Source organism: Haliotis asinina, chromosome 2 (genome assembly GCF_037392515.1).
Source record: "Haliotis asinina isolate JCU_RB_2024 chromosome 2, JCU_Hal_asi_v2, whole genome shotgun sequence".
Classification (NCBI taxonomy): Eukaryota; Metazoa; Mollusca; class Gastropoda; order Lepetellida; family Haliotidae; genus Haliotis; species Haliotis asinina.
The window spans coordinates 5,983,839-6,001,205 of record NC_090281.1 but is presented as its reverse complement, the minus strand read 5'-3'; the positions used below and the strand labels follow the sequence as shown (position 1 = coordinate 6,001,205).

At 40.5% G+C, this 17,367-nt stretch overlaps 8 non-coding genes across 8 annotated transcripts; all 8 read right to left on the bottom strand.

Annotated features, from left to right (window-relative positions):
* Positions 1 to 323: 323 nt before the first annotated feature.
* Positions 324 to 423, bottom strand: Trnam-cau (transfer RNA methionine (anticodon CAU)). Its single transcript has 2 exons — positions 387 to 423; positions 324 to 359 (listed from the first exon to the last, which is right to left on the bottom strand). It is a non-coding gene; the product is annotated as a tRNA-Met (tRNA).
* Positions 424 to 2,282: 1,859 nt separating this feature from the next.
* Trnam-cau (transfer RNA methionine (anticodon CAU)) lies at positions 2,283 to 2,382 on the bottom strand. Its single transcript has 2 exons — positions 2,346 to 2,382; positions 2,283 to 2,318 (listed from the first exon to the last, which is right to left on the bottom strand). It is a non-coding gene; the product is annotated as a tRNA-Met (tRNA).
* Positions 2,383 to 2,772: 390 nt separating this feature from the next.
* Positions 2,773 to 2,872, bottom strand: Trnam-cau (transfer RNA methionine (anticodon CAU)). The gene is made up of 2 exons: positions 2,836 to 2,872; positions 2,773 to 2,808 (listed from the first exon to the last, which is right to left on the bottom strand). It is a non-coding gene; the product is annotated as a tRNA-Met (tRNA).
* Positions 2,873 to 4,241: 1,369 nt separating this feature from the next.
* Positions 4,242 to 4,341, bottom strand: Trnam-cau (transfer RNA methionine (anticodon CAU)). Its single transcript has 2 exons — positions 4,305 to 4,341; positions 4,242 to 4,277 (listed from the first exon to the last, which is right to left on the bottom strand). It is a non-coding gene; the product is annotated as a tRNA-Met (tRNA).
* Positions 4,342 to 4,730: 389 nt separating this feature from the next.
* Positions 4,731 to 4,830, bottom strand: Trnam-cau (transfer RNA methionine (anticodon CAU)). The gene is made up of 2 exons: positions 4,794 to 4,830; positions 4,731 to 4,766 (listed from the first exon to the last, which is right to left on the bottom strand). It is a non-coding gene; the product is annotated as a tRNA-Met (tRNA).
* Positions 4,831 to 6,199: 1,369 nt separating this feature from the next.
* Trnam-cau (transfer RNA methionine (anticodon CAU)) lies at positions 6,200 to 6,299 on the bottom strand. Its single transcript has 2 exons — positions 6,263 to 6,299; positions 6,200 to 6,235 (listed from the first exon to the last, which is right to left on the bottom strand). It is a non-coding gene; the product is annotated as a tRNA-Met (tRNA).
* Positions 6,300 to 7,179: 880 nt separating this feature from the next.
* Positions 7,180 to 7,279, bottom strand: Trnam-cau (transfer RNA methionine (anticodon CAU)). The gene is made up of 2 exons: positions 7,243 to 7,279; positions 7,180 to 7,215 (listed from the first exon to the last, which is right to left on the bottom strand). It is a non-coding gene; the product is annotated as a tRNA-Met (tRNA).
* A 390-nt stretch (positions 7,280 to 7,669) lies between these two features.
* Trnam-cau (transfer RNA methionine (anticodon CAU)) lies at positions 7,670 to 7,769 on the bottom strand. Its single transcript has 2 exons — positions 7,733 to 7,769; positions 7,670 to 7,705 (listed from the first exon to the last, which is right to left on the bottom strand). It is a non-coding gene; the product is annotated as a tRNA-Met (tRNA).
* Positions 7,770 to 17,367: the final 9,598 nt, after the last annotated feature.

The following is a 17,367-nucleotide window of genomic DNA, read 5'->3' as shown; positions in this document are numbered from 1 at the left end:
GATACTGTGCTGGTTTTTCAACACCTTAACATGCATTCGACTGTTGTAAATGATGCACAATGTGAGGAAACAGCAGTTAACATCATAATCCTGAGAGACGTAAGGAGGAGTGTACTTGAAAAAGGAATTGAAACATGCGTTTATTTTCTTGATGTAAGCACTTCCTGTGTTGTGGCTGTACAGCCATTTCGTGTTTGCTGCATTTGTCACATATTTATCGGTCAGACTATTTCAGGCAGACGGGTACAGCAGTAGAAGAGCTGAGTGGAAATAGTTTGAAACGAATATGGTAATGATTATGAAGGAAAAACAGAAAAACTAAATGCCCCGGGTGAGGATCGAACTCACGACCTTCAGATTGCTCTGACATTGGAAGCTTGACTGATTATGAGACTGACGCGCTACCTACTGCGCTACCGAGGCTTGAAACGTTGGGCGGAAATTTAGATATATATTTCTGAACTGTCACAAATGAAGTGCCAGACAATTGGATACTGTGCTGGTTTTTCAACACCTTAACTTGCATTCGACTGTTGTAAATGATGCACAATGTGAGGAAACAGCAGTTAACATCATAATCCTGAGAGACGTAAGGAGGAGTGTACTTGAAAAAGGAATTGAAACATGCGTTTATTTTCTTGATGTAAGCACTTCCTGTGTTGTGGCTGTACAGCCATTTCGTGTTTGCTGCATTTGTCACATATTTATCGGTCAGACTATTTCAGTCAGACGGGTACAGCAGTAGAAGAGCTGAGTGGAAACAGTTTGAAACGAATATGGTAATGATTATGAAGGAAAAACAGAAAAACGAAATGCCCCTGGTGAGGATCGAACTCACGACCTTCAGATTCCTCTGACATTGGAAGCTTGGCTGATTATGAGACTGACGCGCTACCTACTGCGTTACCGAGGCTTGAAACGCTGTCAGAAAGTTAGATATATATTTCTCAACTGTCACAAATGAAGAGTCAGATAAATGGAGACTGTGCTGGTTTTTCAACACCTTAACTTCCATTCGACTGTTGTAAATGATGCACAATGTGAGGAAACAGCAGTTAACATCATAATCCTGAGAGACGTAAAGAGGAGTGTACTTGAAAAAGGAATTGAAACATGCGTTTATTTTCTTCATGTAAGCACTTCCTGTGTTGTGGCTGTACAGCCATTTCGTGTTTGCTGCATTTGTCACATATTTATCGGTCAGACTATTTCAGGCAGACGGGTACAGCAGTAGAAGAGCTGAGTGGAAACAGTTTGAAACGAATATGGTAATGATTATGAAGGAAAAACAGAAAAACAAAATGCCCCGGGTGAGGATCGAACTCACGACCTTCAGATTGCTCTGACATTGGAAGCTTGACTGATTATGAGACTGACGCGCTACCTACTGCGTTACCGAGGCTTGAAACGTTGGTCGGAAATTTAGATATATATCTCTCAACTGTCACAAATGAAGTGCCAGACAATTGGATACTGTGCTGGTTTTTCAACACCTTAACTTGCATTCGACTGTTGTAAATGATGCACAATGTGAGGAAACAGCAGTTAACATCATAATCCTGAGAGACGTAAGGAGGAGTGTACTTGAAAAAGGAATTGAAACATGCGTTTATTTTCTTGATGTAAGCACTTCCTGTGTTGTGGCTGTACAGCCATTTCGTGTTTGCTGCATTTGTCACATATTTATCGGTCAGACTATTTCATGCAGACGGGTACAGCAGTAGAAGAGCTGAGTGGAAACAGTTTGAAACGAATATGGTAATGATTATGAAGGAAAAACAGAAAAACGAAATGTCCCGGGTGAGGATCGAACTCACGACCTTCAGATTGCTCTGACATTGGAAGCTTGGCTGATTATGAGACTGACGCGCTACCTACTGCGCTACCGAGGCTTGAAGCGCTGGTCGGAAATTTAGATATATATTTCTCAACTGTCACAAATCACGTGCCAGATAAATGGAGACTGTGCTGGTTTTTCAACACCTTAACTTGCATTCGACTGTTGTAAATGATGCACAATGTGAGGAAACAGAAGTTAACATCATAATCCTGAGAGACGTAAGGAGGAGTGTATTTGAAAAAGGAATTGAAACATGCGTTTATTTTCTTGATGTAAGCACTTCCTGTGTTGTGGCTGTACAGCCATTTCGTGTTTGCTGCATTTGTCACATATTTATCGGTCAGACTATTTCAGTCAGACGGGTACAGCAGTAGAAGAGCTGAGTGGAAATAGTTTGAAACGAATATGGTAATGATTATGAAGGAAAAACAGAAAAAAGAAATGCCCCGGGTGAGGATCGAACTCACGACCTTCAGATTGCTCTGACATTGGAAGCTTGGCTGATTATGAGACTGACGCGCTACCTACTGCGCTACCGAGGCTTGAAACGTTGGTCGGAAATTTAGATATATATCTCTCAACTGTCACAAATGAAGTGCCAGACAATTGGATACTGTGCTGGTTTTTCAACACCTTAACATGCATTCGACTGTTGTAAATGATGCACAATATGAGGAAACAGCAGTTAACATCATAATCCTGAGAGACGTAAGGAGGAGTGTACTTGAAAAAGGAATTGAAACATGCGTTTATTTTCTTGATGTAAGCACTTCCTGTGTTGTGGCTGTACAGCCATTTCGTGTTTGCTGCATTTGTCACATATTTATCGGTCAGACTATTTCAGGCAGACGGGTACAGCAGTAGAAGAGCTGAGTGGAAATAGTTTGAAACGAATATGGTAATGATTATGAAGGAAAAACAGAAAAACTAAATGCCCCGGGTGAGGATCGAACTCACGACCTTCAGATTGCTCTGACATTGGAAGCTTGACTGATTATGAGACTGACGCGCTACCTACTGCGCTACCGAGGCTTGAAACGTTGGTCGGAAATTTAGATATATATTTCTGAACTGTCACAAATGAAGTGCCAGACAATTGGATACTGTGCTGGTTTTTCAACACCTTAACATGCATTCGACTGTTGTAAATGATGCACAATGCGAGGAAACAGCAGTTAACATCATAATCCTGAGAGACGTAAGGAGGAGTGTACTTGAAAAAGGAATTGAAACATGCGTTTATTTTCTTGATGTAAGCACTTCCTGTGTTGTGGCTGTACAGCCATTTCGTGTTTGCTGCATTTGTCACATATTTATCGGTCAGACTATTTCAGGCAGACGGGTACAGCAGTAGAAGAGCTGAGTGGAAATAGTTTGAAACGAATATGGTAATGATTATGAAGGAAAAACAGAAAAACGAAATGCCCCTGGTGAGGATCGAACTCACGACCTTCAGATTCCTCTGACATTGGAAGCTTGGCTGATTATGAGACTGACGCGCTACCTACTGCGTTACCGAGGCTTGAAACGCTGTCAGAAAGTTAGATATATATTTCTCAACTGTCACAAATGAAGAGTCAGATAAATGGAGACTGTGCTGGTTTTTCAACACCTTAACTTGCATTCGACTGTTGTAAATGATGCACAATGTGAGGAAACAGCAGTTAACATCATAATCCTGAGAGACGTAAAGAGGAGTGTACTTGAAAAAGGAATTGAAACATGCGTTTATTTTCTTCATGTAAGCACTTCCTGTGTTGTGGCTGTACAGCCATTTCGTGTTTGCTGCATTTGTCACATATTTATCGGTCAGACTATTTCAGGCAGACGGGTACAGCAGTAGAAGAGCTGAGTGGAAACAGTTTGAAACGAATATGGTAATGATTATGAAGGAAAAACAGAAAAACAAAATGCCCCGGGTGAGGATCGAACTCACGACCTTCAGATTGCTCTGACATTGGAAGCTTGACTGATTATGAGACTGACGCGCTACCTACTGCGTTACCGAGGCTTGAAACGTTGGTCGGAAATTTAGATATATATCTCTCAACTGTCACAAATGAAGTGCCAGACAATTGGATACTGTGCTGGTTTTTCAACACCTTAACTTGCATTCGACTGTTGTAAATGATGCACAATGTGAGGAAACAGCAGTTAACATCATAATCCTGAGAGACGTAAGGAGGAGTGTACTTGAAAAAGGAATTGAAACATGCGTTTATTTTCTTGATGTAAGCACTTCCTGTGTTGTGGCTGTACAGCCATTTCGTGTTTGCTGCATTTGTCACATATTTATCGGTCAGACTATTTCATGCAGACGGGTACAGCAGTAGAAGAGCTGAGTGGAAACAGTTTGAAACGAATATGGTAATGATTATGAAGGAAAAACAGAAAAACGAAATGCCCCGGGTGAGGATCGAACTCACGACCTTCAGATTGCTCTGACATTGGAAGCTTGGCTGATTATGAGACTGACGCGCTACCTACTGCGCTACCGAGGCTTGAAGCGCTGGTCGGAAATTTAGATATATATTTCTCAACTGTCACAAATCACGTGCCAGATAAATGGAGACTGTGCTGGTTTTTCAACACCTTAACTTGCATTCGACTGTTGTAAATGATGCACAATGTGAGGAAACAGCAGTTAACATCATAGTCCTGAGAGACGTAAGGAGGAGTGTACTTGAAAAAGGAATTGAAACATGCGTTTATTTTCTTCATGTAAGCACTTCCTGTGTTGTGGTTGTACAGCCATTTCGTGTTTGCTGCATTTGTCACATATTTATCGGTCAGACTATTTCAGGCAGACGGGTACAGCAGTAGAAGAGCTCAGTGGAAATAGTTTGAAACGAATATGGTAATGATTATGAAGGGAAAACAGAAAAACAAATGCCCCGGGTGAGGATCGAACTCACGACCTTCAGATTGCTCTGACATTGGAAGCTTGACTGATTATGAGACTGACGCGCTACCTACTGCGCTACCGAGGCTTGAAACGTTGGTCGGAAATTTAGATATATATTTCTGAACTGTCACAAATGAAGTGCCAGACAATTGGATACTGTGCTGGTTTTTCAACACCTTAACATGCATTCGACTGTTGTAAATGATGCACAATGCGAGGAAACAGCAGTTAACATCATAATCCTGAGAGACGTAAGGAGGAGTGTACTTGAAAAAGGAATTGAAACATGCGTTTATTTTCTTGATGTAAGCACTTCCTGTGTTGTGGCTGTACAGCCATTTCGTGTTTGCTGCATTTGTCACATATTTATCGGTCAGACTATTTCAGGCAGACGGGTACAGCAGTAGAAGAGCTGAGTGGAAATAGTTTGAAACGAATATGGTAATGATTATGAAGGAAAAACAGAAAAACGAAATGCCCCTGGTGAGGATCGAACTCACGACCTTCAGATTCCTCTGACATTGGAAGCTTGGCTGATTATGAGACTGACGCGCTACCTACTGCGTTACCGAGGCTTGAAACGCTGTCAGAAAGTTAGATATATATTTCTCAACTGTCACAAATGAAGAGTCAGATAAATGGAGACTGTGCTGGTTTTTCAACACCTTAACTTGCATTCGACTGTTGTAAATGATGCACAATGTGAGGAAACAGCAGTTAACATCATAATCCTGAGAGACGTAAAGAGGAGTGTACTTGAAAAAGGAATTGAAACATGCGTTTATTTTCTTCATGTAAGCACTTCCTGTGTTGTGGCTGTACAGCCATTTCGTGTTTGCTGCATTTGTCACATATTTATCGGTCAGACTATTTCAGGCAGACGGGTACAGCAGTAGAAGAGCTGAGTGGAAACAGTTTGAAACGAATATGGTAATGATTATGAAGGAAAAACAGAAAAACAAAATGCCCCGGGTGAGGATCGAACTCACGACCTTCAGATTGCTCTGACATTGGAAGCTTGACTGATTATGAGACTGACGCGCTACCTACTGCGTTACCGAGGCTTGAAACGTTGGTCGGAAATTTAGATATATATCTCTCAACTGTCACAAATGAAGTGCCAGACAATTGGATACTGTGCTGGTTTTTCAACACCTTAACTTGCATTCGACTGTTGTAAATGATGCACAATGTGAGGAAACAGCAGTTAACATCATAATCCTGAGAGACGTAAGGAGGAGTGTACTTGAAAAAGGAATTGAAACATGCGTTTATTTTCTTGATGTAAGCACTTCCTGTGTTGTGGCTGTACAGCCATTTCGTGTTTGCTGCATTTGTCACATATTTATCGGTCAGACTATTTCATGCAGACGGGTACAGCAGTAGAAGAGCTGAGTGGAAACAGTTTGAAACGAATATGGTAATGATTATGAAGGAAAAACAGAAAAACGAAATGCCCCGGGTGAGGATCGAACTCACGACCTTCAGATTGCTCTGACATTGGAAGCTTGGCTGATTATGAGACTGACGCGCTACCTACTGCGCTACCGAGGCTTGAAGCGCTGGTCGGAAATTTAGATATATATTTCTCAACTGTCACAAATCACGTGCCAGATAAATGGAGACTGTGCTGGTTTTTCAACACCTTAACTTGCATTCGACTGTTGTAAATGATGCACAATGTGAGGAAACAGAAGTTAACATCATAATCCTGAGAGACGTAAGGAGGAGTGTATTTGAAAAAGGAATTGAAACATGCGTTTATTTTCTTGATGTAAGCACTTCCTGTGTTGTGGCTGTACAGCCATTTCGTGTTTGCTGCATTTGTCACATATTTATCGGTCAGACTATTTCAGTCAGACGGGTACAGCAGTAGAAGAGCTGAGTGGAAATAGTTTGAAACGAATATGGTAATGATTATGAAGGAAAAACAGAAAAAAGAAATGCCCCGGGTGAGGATCGAACTCACGACCTTCAGATTGCTCTGACATTGGAAGCTTGGCTGATTATGAGACTGACGCGCTACCTACTGCGCTGCCGAGGCTTGAAACGTTGGTCGGAAATTTAGATATATATTTCTCAACTGTCACAAATGAAGTGCCAGACAATTGGATACTGTGCTGGTTTTTCAACACCTTAACATGCATTCGACTGTTGTAAATGATGCACAATATGAGGAAACAGCAGTTAACATCATAATCCTGAGAGACGTAAGGAGGAGTGTACTTGAAAAAGGAATTGAAACATGCGTTTATTTTCTTCATGTAAGCACTTCCTGTGTTGTGGCTGTACAGCCATTTCGTGTTTGCTGCATTTGTCACATATTTATCGGTCAGACTATTTCAGGCAGACGGGTACAGCAGTAGAAGAGCTGAGTGGAAACAGTTTGAAACGAATATGGTAATGATTATGAAGGAAAAACAGAAAAACGAAATGCCCCGGGTGAGGATCGAACTCACGACCTTCAGATTGCTCTGACATTGGAAGCTTGAATGACTATGAGACTGACGCGCTACCTACTGCGCTACCGAGGCTTGAAACACTTGTCCTAAAGTTAGATATGTATTTCTCAACTGCCACAAATCACGTGCCAGATAAATGGAGACTGTGCTGGTTTTTCAACACCTTAACTTGCATTCGACTGTTGTAAATGATGCACAATATGAGGAAACAGCAGTTAACATCATAATCCTGAGAGACGTAAGGAGGAGTGTACTTGAAAAAGGAATTGAAACATGCGTTTATTTTCTTGATGTAAGCACTTCCTGTGTTGTGGCTGTACAGCCATTTCGTGTTTGCTGCATTTGTCACATATTTATCGGTCAGACTATTTCAGGCAGACGGGTACAGCAGTAGAAGAGCTCAGTGGAAACAGTTTGAAACGAATATGGTAATGATTATGAAGGAAAAACAGAAAAACAAAATGCCCCGGGTGAGGATCGAACTCACGACCTTCAGATTGCTCTGACATTGGAAGCTTGACTGATTATGAGACTGACGCGCTACCTACTGCGCTACCGAGGCTTGAAACGTTGGTCGGAAATTTAGATATATATCTCTCAACTGTCACAAATGAAGTGCCAGACAACTGGATACTGTGCTGGTTTTTCAACACCTTAACTTGCATTCGACTGTTGTAAATGATGCACAATGTGAGGAAACAGCAGTTAACATCATAATCCTGAGAGACGTAAGGAGGAGTGTACTTGAAAAAGGAATTGAAACATGCGTTTATTTTCTTGATGTAAGCACTTCCTGTGTTGTGCCTGTACAGCCATTTCATGTTTGCTGCATTTGTCACATATTTATCGGTCAGACTATTTCATGCAGACGGGTACAGCAGTAGAAGAGCTGAGTGGAAACAGTTTGAAACGAATATGGTAATGATTATGAAGGAAAAACAGAAAAACGAAATGTCCCGGGTGAGGATCGAACTCACGACCTTCAGATTGCTCTGACATTGGAAGCTTGACTGATTATGAGACTGACGCGCTACCTACTGCGCTACCGAGGCTTGAAACACTTGTCCTAAAGTTAGATATATATTTCTCAACTGTCACAAATCACGTGCCAGATAAATGGAGACTGTGCTGGTTTTTCAACACCTTAACTTGCATTCGACTGTTGTAAATGATGCACAATATGAGGAAACAGCAGTTAACATCATAATCCTGAGAGACGTAAGGAGGAGTGTACTTGAAAAAGGAATTGAAACATGCGTTTATTTTCTTCATGTAAGCACTTCCTGTGTTGTGGCTGTACAGCCATTTCGTGTTTGCTGCATTTGTCACATATTTATCGGTCAGACTATTTCAGGCAGACGGGTACAGCAGTAGAAGAGCTCAGTGGAAACAGTTTGAAACGAATATGGTAATGATTATGAAGGAAAAACAGAAAAAAGAAATGCCCTGGGTGAGGATCGAACTCACGACCTTCAGATTGCTCTGACATTGGAAGCTTGACTGATTATGAGACTGACGCGCTACCTACTGCGTTACCGAGGCTTGAAACGTTGGTCGGAAATTTAGATATATATTTCTCAACTGTCACAAATGAAGTGCCAGACAATTGGATACTGTGCTGGTTTTTCAACACCTTAACTTGCATTCGACTGTTGTAAATGATGCACAATGTGAGGAAACAGCAGTTAACATCATAATCCTGAGAGACGTAAGGAGGAGTGTAGTTGAAAAAGGAATTGAAACATGCGTTTATTTTCTTCGTGTAAGCACTTCCTGTGTTGTGGCTGTACAGCCATTTCGTGTTTGCTGCATTTGTCACATATTTATCGGTCAGACTATTTCAGGCAGACGGGTACAGCAGTAGAAGAGCAGAGTGGAAATAGTTTGAAACGAATATGGTAATGATTATGAATGAAAAACAGAAAAACGAATTGCCCCGGGTGAGGATCGAACTGACGACCTTCAGACTCCTCTGACATTGGAAGCTTGGCTGATTATGAGACTGACGCGCTACCTACTGCGCTACCGAGGCTTGAAACGCTGATCGGAAATTTAGATATATATTTCTCAACTGTCACAAATGAAGAGTCCGATAAATGGAGACTGTGCTGGTTTTTCAACACCTTAACTTGCATTCGACTGTTGTAAATGATGCACAATGTGAGGAAACAGCAGTTAACATCATAGTCCTGAGAGACGTAAGGAGGAGTGTACTTGAAAAAGGAATTGAAACATGCGTTTATTTTCTTCATGTAAGCACTTCCTGTGTTGTGGTTGTACAGCCATTTCGTGTTTGCTGCATTTGTCACATATTTATCGGTCAGACTATTTCAGGCAGACGGGTACAGCAGTAGAAGAGCTCAGTGGAAATAGTTTGAAACGAATATGGTAATGATTATGAAGGGAAAACAGAAAAACAAATGCCCCGGGTGAGGATCGAACTCACGACCTTCAGATTGCTCTGACATTGGAAGCTTGACTGATTATGAGACTGACGCGCTACCTACTGCGTTACCGAGGCTTGAAACGTTGGTCGGAAATTTAGATATATATCTCTCAACTGTCACAAATGAAGTGCCAGACAATTGGATACTGTGCTGGTTTTTCAACACCTTAACTTGCATTCGACTGTTGTAAATGATGCACAATGTGAGGAAACAGCAGTTAACATCATAATCCTGAGAGACGTAAGGAGGAGTGTACTTGAAAAAGGAATTGAAACATGCGTTTATTTTCTTGATGTAAGCACTTCCTGTGTTGTGGCTGTACAGCCATTTCGTGTTTGCTGCATTTGTCACATATTTATCGGTCAGACTATTTCAGGCAGACGGGTACAGCAGTAGAAGAGCAGAGTGGAAATAGTTTGAAACGAATATGGTAATGATTATGAAGGGAAAACAGAAAAAAGAAATGCCCTGGGTGAGGATCGAACTCACGACCTTCAGATTGCTCTGACATTGGAAGCTTGACTGATTATGAGACTGACGCGCTACCTACTGCGTTACCGAGGCTTGAAACGTTGGTCGGAAATTTAGATATATATTTCTCAACTGTCACAAATGAAGTGCCAGACAATTGGATACTGTGCTGGTTTTTCAACACCTTTACTTGCATTCGACTGTTGTAAATGATGCACAATGTGAGGAAACAGAAGTTAACATCATAATCCTGAGAGACGTAAGGAGGAGTGTACTTGAAAAAGGAATTGAAACATGCGTTTCTTTTCTTGATGTAAGCACTTCCTGTGTTGTGGCTGTACAGCCATTTCGTGTTTGCTGCATTTGTCACATATTTATCGGTCAGACTATTTCAGGCAGACGGGTACAGCAGTAGAAAAGCAGAGTGGAAATAGTTTGAAACGAATATGGTAATGATTATGAATGAAAAACAGAAAAACGAAATGCCCCGGGTGAGGATCGAACTCACGACCTTCTGATGGCTCTGACATTGGAAGCTTGACTGATTATGAGACTGACGCGCTACCTACTGCGCTACCGAGGCTTGAAACGCTGATCGGAAATTTAGATATATATTTCTCAACTGTCACAAATGAAGAGTCAGATAAATGGAGACTGTGCTGGTTTTTCAACACCTTAACTTTCATTCGACTGTTGTAAATGATGCACAATATGAGGAAACAGCAGTTAACATCATAATCCTGAGAGACGTAAGGAGGAGTGTACTTGAAAAAGGAATTGAAACATGCGTTTATTTTCTTCATGTAAGCACTTCCTGTGTTGTGGTTGTACAGCCATTTCGTGTTTGCTGCATTTGTCACATATTTATCGGTCAGACTATTTCAGGCAGACGGGTACAGCAGTAGAAGAGCTGAGTGGAAATAGTTTGAAACGAATATGGTAATGATTATGAAGGAAAAACAGAAAAACGAATTGCCCCGGGTGAGGATCGAACTCACGACCTTCAGATTGCTCTGACATTGGAAGCTTGACTGATTATGAGACTGACGCGCTACCTACTGCGTTACCGAGGCTTGAAACGCTGTCAGAAAGTTAGATATATATTTCTCAACTGTCACAAATGAAGAGTCAGATAAATGGAGACTGTGCTGGTTTTTCAACACCTTAACTTGCATTCGACTGTTGTAAATGATGCACAATATGAGGAAACAGCAGTTAACATCATAATCCTGAGAGACGTAAGGAGGAGTGTACTTGAAAAAGGAATTGAAACATGCGTTTATTTTCTTGATGTAAGCACTTCCTGTGTTGTGGCTGTACAGCCATTTCGTGTTTGCTGCATTTGTCACATATTTATCGGTCAGACTATTTCAGGCAGACGGGTACAGCAGTAGAGGAGCTGAGTGGAAATAGTTTGAAACGAATATGGTAATGATTATGAAGGGAAAACAGAAGAAAGAAATGCCCCTGGTGAGGATCGAACTCACGACCTTCAGATTGCTCTGACATTGGAAGCTTGACTGATTTTGAGACTGACGCCCTGCCTACTGCGCTACCGAGGCTTGAAACGTTGGTCGGAAATTTAAATATATATTTCTCAACTGTCACAAATGAAGAGTCAGATAAATGGAGACTGTGCTGGTTTTTCAACACCTTAACTTGCATTCGATTGTTGTAAATGATGCACAATGTGAGGAAACAGCAGTTAACATCATAATCCTGAGAGACGTAAGGAGGAGTGTACTTGAAAAAGGAATTGAAACATGCGTTTATTTTCTTCATGTAAGCACTTCCTGTGTTGTGGCTGTACAGCCATTTCGTGTTTGCTGCATTTGTCACATATTTATCGGTCAGACTATTTCAGGCAGACGGGTACAGCAGTAGAAGAGCTGAGTGGAAATAGTTTGAAACGAATATGGTAATGATTATGAAGGGAAAACAGAAGAAAGAAATGCCCCTGGTGAGGATCGAACTCACGACCTTCAGATTGCTCTGACATTGGAAGCCTGACTGATTATGAGACTGACGCGCTACCTACTGCTCTACCGAGGCTTGAACCCCTGGTCGGAAATTTAGATATATATTTCTCAACTGTCACAAATCACGTGCCAGACAATTGGAGACTGTGCTGGTTTTTCAACACCTTAACTTGCATTCGACTGTTGTAAATGATGCACAATGTGAGGAAACAGCAGTTAACATCATAATCCTGACAGATGTAATGAGAAGTGTACTTAAAAAGGGAATTGAAACATGCGTTTATTTTCTTGATGTAAGCACTTCCTGTGTTGTGGCTGTACAGCCATTTCGTGTTTGCTGCATTTGTCACATACTTATCGGTCAGAATATTTCACCCAAGCGGGTACAGCAGTAGAAGAGGTCAGTGGAAATAGTTTGAAACGAATATGGTGATGATTATGAAGGAAAAACAGAAAATAGAAATGCCCCGGGTGAGGATCGAAGTCACAACCTTCAGATTCCTCTGACATTGGAAGCTTGACTGATTATGAGACTGACGCTCTACCTACTGCGTTACCGAGGCTTGAAACACTGGTTGAAAATAGAGATTTACACTTCTGAACTGTTAGAAATCACATTTTAGAGAAGTGGAGACTGTGCTGGTTTTCCAACACCCTAAGTTGCATTCGACCTGGTTGTGTGATGTAGAACGCCAGTTAATATCATAATGCTGATAGAGCCAATGAGGAGTGTACTTGGAAGCGGAAATTAAAACATGCGTTTACATTGTTTATGTGAGCACTTCCTGTGCTGTGGCTCTACAGCCATTCCGAAATGCAGCAGTACTTCAATGTATCGCATATTCATTTCCATTGAGATATGCTGCTTCTTTATTAGTGTCGGATTTTTTTCTTTAATGGTTTTTGTACCACCCGTGTACTGGATAACACTAATATAGAGAAACAGGACATATCGACTTTTTGTTGTACGTTCCCTGGGTCTATCGACTCGTTTCGCTAATAAGCCATTCACACGATTCAGGGACATTTATGGTCGGTGCTGTACAAGCGTAGCCTCAGATAAAAACTGACTACTCTTGATCATGATTTTGAGAAATAAATGATCTTTCATGACTCCAATTTCATAGACGAACCCTCTTGACTATTTTGATTTCAATCGAAAGTGGGTCAGTTATAATCATTAAACCACTTGGGAAGGTTATGTCTATTGTTCTTGGAAGTGTTATGTTTGCACCATTTTTGATTAACTGCGCGCCCTAAGGGAATTATTTCCATTAAGAATTAAAACTGTCATTACATTACTTTTGTTGTCTTGTGGCATTGTGTAGTAGATTTTCATTGGTACTGATGGGCCTGTTGTCACTAGCAATGCACCTTTGCGCATCATTTAGTTGGTTTATCAGTGTTTGTAGTTGTAAGTGTCTCTTGGTGTCCAGCGAACTCTAGAGCTCCATTCAGCATTGTTTGCAAAATGTGTTTGAATCTTCAGTTTTGGTGTACAGAAAGGATTAATGTGTTTACGTGTTGTGAAAGGCGGGGGGCGGTTGCGACGTAGTTGAGAGCAGAATTACTTCCAGTTTTTAGCTTTGGGGGTTTTAAATAGGCGTTGCACGTGGTGATTTAGTTGATATGCTGTATTGATATGTATCAAGAGTTCTCCACTTAGCTTTATTTAATAACCTTTTGAGAATTGGTTAGTGTGTTTAATTTTCTTTTCTGTTTTCGGACATTTCAGGCGGGATGGATTCTTGTTGTATGCATGTATCTTAACTATACAGTTTGCATGATTTGGAAAAAAAGTGGGGTTCCTTCTAGTTCAGTTTGGTTCAGGCAGGTCTTGGAATATTTCCAAGCTTTTTTATGTTTTTCTCAAGATTTATCCCTTTATAATGCCAACTGCCCTGGAAAGGACCATGGTTGCTGCCCAACGACCGGATCATTATGCACTTTCCACTGAATACTTGGCGCATATTGTAAAATCTATGGCAGAAATAAGTTTTTTTTACCACCATACCTAACCACATCGTTGTGTAGTATTTCAGGTTAGTTTGATCGATCCAGTCGACCATTGGCCGTATTGATCTCCTCCCTAGGAGAGTCGGTGGGTATTAATATCCCCCAAATAGATGGTGAAATATGCGCTTACCTACTTAAGGACCCAGCGATCTTCATGCTTTTTCGTTTATTTTTGTTATGGTCTTTGATGACGACATTTATTGTTATTCTTTTTTTGCTTTCTAGGTTGGGAGAATTTAGGGTTATCTCTTTGTGATTTATGCCCTTCCTGACATGATCCCAAGCTCCCGCTGGCTCTACTTGGAGGCGATTTGGCTCAGTAAAGTCTAATTTTGATTTGTTAAGTTTCCTTAACACATATGATATGGGGACAATTGCTTTTTGTTGAGTTTAACTGTTAGTTCGTGATGGCTGTGAAGGAGCCGCACCATTTGTATTCAACTGTAAATTATGCATGCAGCCTCGTTATTATTTGATTACGGATACGATTCATTATGTTTTGTGTTTTGTGGTATATTTAATTGTTGGAGGTTATTTTAGGATTTGGTTGGGATATGTAGTAGCACAGTAAATGACACCGATGTTAGCTTTGATTTGTACTATACTTAGCCAGGTTGGTGATGTGCTGGTGGATTTCTGCGAGAAGTGTGAGATTATGTAGGGTTGTTGGGTTGATATTTTTGGTCTGCTGGGAAAACCACGAGTCGTATATCGGGACTGTACTTGACGTGGAATTTCGCTATTAGTTAGAATGACGCCATTTGCATGAATGTAGCATTGACGAGGGTGCATGTAAGGTGTTGATACAACCGTTGACTATGTGGATGTCGTATGTTGTCTAACATCTATGTCTGAGGAACTTTAAATACCAGTTATCACACAAAACGTTGGATTCTGTGCACAATCCATATATCTTGCCAATATTTGACTATTGACTATTATATTGGGATAACTGAATGCCCGAACAATCGTGTTATAGCCTGGATACCATTTTGAAAGGAAGCAAAGAATTTACTCGTCGTGAATACCAGAAAATAGTTGAGTCCGCCCACGATTATATCATCAACACACAACGCTCAGGAAAATAATTGCATTTCCTCAACAACCCTCTCATGAATAACTCATATTTCTACGATGGCTTGCTAGACACACACGGCTGTTACTATCTAACTTATGACTAGTTAGTTATATTTGATGTAATCTGTATATATACTGAGTCAAAGAAAGGAACTTCACAAAATGAAATTTTTGAAAACTAATGAATATTTTTTCCCTGATTATACATCTGTGTATCCGAAATGGGATCTGTATCTTTCGACTCTAGAAAAACGTTAGCGAAACCCACTTAAAACCCATCCATTCTTCGTACAAATGACGTTAGTGTCAAATCAGATTTTGCACGTGCAGGCGATCACGTGCTCTTCGCATCGAAGTTTTCTTCATTTGCACGCGTCTGTATTGGCCTCAAGAATGAAAGAAAAACACTTTTAAACCACAGTTCTAACGGTACTTTAAATGCCACGATTGTCAAATATGTAACGTGAATGGGCCGTTGGCATGTTGCAAGCGGGAAGATCAGTTATTGGTGTCGCAAGAGCAATGGAGGGGGGGCAGCTGTCGTACTGTGTATAATTTGCGAGGTCGTCTACAACAAACTGGCACCACTTCTGATCGCCCAAAGTCGGGTCGTCCACGTGTGACTTCACGTGCAGAAGACCGTCAAATCGTCCTACGTCACCTACGTGACAGATTTCTGCCGGCTACACGAACCAGGGCTGAGATGTTTAGAGGTCAACTGTCCTCACACAACATTGGAAAACGGTTGCGGGCTGCCAATCTAATGGAACTGATTGTGGCACTGTCAGTGTATCGAGTACATCACACATATCTCAGCAATGCAATAATAACAATTAAACCACTTTAACATCTCTTGTTATTTTATAGTGCCGTGAAGAAAGAATGTGAAGTTTCGTTTTTGTCTGAGTATATTTATATATATTTTAAAAATATTAATATATTTATGCAATAGTCAGTATCGATGACGTCAAATCCTCCATTTCATGTTGTATTTCATGTTGTATGGGAGTGGTGTTAAGATGAGCAGTGATGCTTGCTGACCAATCTCAATTCACTTTCATGAATAACAATATGTTTAAACCGTGTTTAAATCTGTTCTATCTGTCGAAAGCAGTTTTTCTACCTCTTGGCCAATGTGCATTTGTATTGTATGGTATATTCGGAATTACACTAAGCATATAGATTCCACTGCTTTTGTTCGGTTGGGTCCCATTAGGGATTTGAACCCATACCAAACGCATTTACTGAAAAATGGTGGAAGTCGCGGTGACCGAGCAGGTTAGGCGACTGACTTTGTGTGCTGGCGATCAACCCATAGTGTGTGTTCGAATCACGAATGGGACTCAGGAAAATACTTCTTTTCACCGCAATTCTTTTCCAATGCAATTAGATTCTCTTACTGAATTGGTTTATATGCAAATAGTTTTTGTTGTATGAAGTGAATGTGGATGCTATCATATATTCTCACGTAACTTTCAAAGAGTAATTACATACTGGTCAAGACATTTAAGGTACAGGCCACAAATATATAGAGATGCTAGTATGTAAAATGTTTCAGTGTCTGATAGAAAAGAACTATGTTTCAAAAGTTATGACTGCTTCACGTTCACAAGGATTTATGTTTGTGTGGTTAAACCCAGGAGCAGAAAACGTTAGAGTTGTTTCTGGCACAGCATAAGAAATGGATGAAAAATACATTTGCAATGTATTGCAATTCTGCTATTAAGAGTATGTCCAAATTACAGAAATTTAAACATTTTGAGAGTAACTTTGAACCGGGAAGGTTTGTCACTGCAATCAGTTTTAATATATTTAGAAGCATTTTGGCACATGGAAGGTACTATGGAGATGTGCACAATGAATACTACTTTCTTATGATCTTTACGTCGTCCGCCAAAACAGCCATTCACACTCCTCATGTCTTGTTTTCTTAAACTTTAGAAATCTGTACTTGTTTCGATACTGGTACATGTACGAGAAACATGAATCATGAAATTAGTATTTATAATGTATTTATGTGGTAATAGGCCTGTGGTCTATTTATCGACATAACAAAATGTCTCTGAAAGCATTAAGGAATTTTGGATACATTATGGCTTAAATGGAAATAATTTAAATGATTGACCGAATACCTACAAAAACGTAAACACATGGTAATAATCAAAGGCTC